We start from the raw sequence: 2,762 nt of genomic DNA, 5'->3' as shown, positions 1-2,762 counted from the left end.
TATGTAGTGTGTGCAAATGTAGAAGAGTAGGGAGGTAAGACAATAAATAGGCCATAGAGGCTAAATAATTACAATTTAGCATTAACACTGGAGAGATAGATGTGCAGATGATGATGTGCAAGTAGAGATACTGGGGTACAAAAGAGCAAGAGGATAAATAACAATATGGGGGTGAGGTAGTTGGGTGTGCTATTTACAGATTGGCTGTGTATACGTACAGTGATCGGTAAGCTGATGCTTGAAGTTAGTGAGGGAGATATAAGACTCCAGCTTCAGTGATTATTGCAATTTGTTCCAGTCATTGGCAGCAGAATACTGGAAGGAAAGGCGACCAAAGTAAGTGTTGGCTTTGGGGATGACCAGTGAAATATAGCTGCTGGAGCACATGCTACTGGTGGGTGTTGCTATGGTGACCAGTGAGCTGAGATAAGATGGGGCTTTACCTAGCAAAGACTTAGAGATGACCTGGAGCCAGTGGGTTTGGCGATGAGTACGTAGTGAGGGCCAGCCAAGGAGAGCATACAGGTCGCAGTGGTGGGTAGTATACAGGGCTTTGGTAACAAAACGGATGGCACTGTGAGAGACTACATCCAGTTTGCTGAGTAACACATTGTATCCTTTACACATGTCTAAACAATATTAGGTAACACATTGGTCCCTTCATACAGTCCGTGGTGACATCTGCTTCATGGCCCACATGCCATCAGGCAACTCCAGTAGCTTTAATCCAGGGCTTGAGTTCAACGGTGGTGTAGCCGTATAAGAATAGCCTCTGGTAGAGGAACATCTGCATATAGTCTGGCCACACCCATCACTTCCTGCTGGCCTTTCTGCTCTCTAGCTGCTTGTGGCTGGGGCCTCTTCCTGTCCTTCTTCCACTTCTTCTTGTTCTTCCTTGTTTCAGTGTTTCCAGAGTTCTGCTGGGAGACAGGTCATATTAACCAGGCTCAGTCACGACAGAAGTGGTGTCGGACTCATAAACCTTAAGCACAACTGTTTGGGCCTCTTGCAGAAGAATTGTACTCTTGAAAATACATGGTTGTGGTGTTACCAAGGTAAAAAATTTATTGAAGGGACGTAGAGCAACATGCCATTGTTGGTAAAGGTGTCAAACGATTGTAACATAAGTGTTTAGAGACACACTAGTGCATTTTGTACGGATATTGGGGGACATTGGAAGCTTATTTTGAGAGGAAAGATCAGTCAACTAAGTTAATGGGCTGGGGGCTGTGAAAAGTCTCAGGAGGGCAGTTCTTATACACTATGAATTATTGTGTATGGCACCTTTCAAATCGTTCTCATACACAATAACACAAAACCCCTGTAAACCTCTCCCTGTCCATTGACTTTGACAGATCATTCTTGCCAATAGAAGCTCTTGGATTTTTGGAGCCATGTTTTTGTATTGTGTACAACATGTAAGTCGCTCTGGATAAGAGCGTCTGCTAAATGACTTAAATGTAATGTAAATGTTATGACTGTTTTTGTTGTTGTTGTTTTTCAGTGTCCCTTGCTCTCTTTTTTGTCCCACAATCTTGTTGTGCACCATAACCGCAAGACGTGCCCCTTCCCTCATGCTGGTGAACCCAAAATGCTGCCGCTTTAGGGTATTTTTCAGCAGAGCACTGTGGAAGGACACCAGATTACCTGAGTTTTACAAAGACAAAAGGTAAAAAGAGAAAGGGGTGAGACTTGTTTGATGACATGGTCTGAAATAAACTCTGTGGTCCTCAGGCTACATCCAACCACCTGTAACCCCAAGCTCATTCCAGCCTGTTGTTTGGATAATTTTGATGTTTGTTATATATCGAACGAGCTTGGGGTTACAGGTGGTCATATCGAACGAGCTTGGGGTTACAGGTGGTCATATAGAACAAGCTTGGGGTTACAGGTGGTCATATAGAACGAGCTTGGGGTTACAGGTGGTCATATAGAACAAGCTTGGGGTTACAGGTGGTCATATAGAACAAGCTTGGGGTTACAGGTGGTCATATAGAACAAGCTTGGGGTTACAGGTGGTCATATAGAACAAGCTTGGGGTTACAGGTGGTCATATAGAAGGAGCTTGGGGTTACAGGTGGTCATATAGAAGGAGCTTGGGGTTACGGGTGTAGCCTGAAGACCAAAGCGTATCTTTCAAACCATATAGTTCTGACAATATGCTGTAGCAGAGTCAGGGTGACATTTCCCTTTAAGGCGTGACCAGGCCCTCTAGTGGCCTGGGCCTGTAATAGTAGGTTGTTTTCTCTTCAGCTGTGCTGCAATACTGTAGTAGTTAGCTATCCTGGCAGACACTGAGGTCCTTCTGCTGCTGAGCAATATCTTTATCTTTCTAGGGATTTATAGCGTTATATTTTTCATGTGGCGTATATATATATACATATATATATGTATATATATACATATATATATACACACACACACATGGCAAAATAAATGAGGTTATATTCAACCGAAAATAAAACCTTTTATAATACAAAGCAAAGGCTAAAGCAACACAATTGACAAATTCCTTGGAAGTAATCATTTCTGCATTCTCTTCATTAGCCTGTTGCAAGGGGTGATGACACAGCAGTCCAATTACTGCATGTCCATGTGTGGGAGGGTACTTCCCCCACCCAGAGCCTTTTCTATTGAGCCTTTTCACAAAAACTGTGTGATATTTTCGGTGATTCTACCGCAATAGATTGAAATCAATATTTTTGAGTATTTCAGGATTTTGGATCTGTCCCCCACTCTTCAGTGCTCCCTGGGGGCTGGAA

Source organism: Oncorhynchus gorbuscha, linkage group LG15, assembly GCF_021184085.1.
Source record: "Oncorhynchus gorbuscha isolate QuinsamMale2020 ecotype Even-year linkage group LG15, OgorEven_v1.0, whole genome shotgun sequence".
NCBI lineage: Eukaryota > Metazoa > Chordata > Actinopteri > Salmoniformes > Salmonidae > Oncorhynchus > Oncorhynchus gorbuscha.
The sequence above is the reverse complement of the archived record's forward strand: the minus strand, read 5'-3'. Positions refer to the sequence as shown.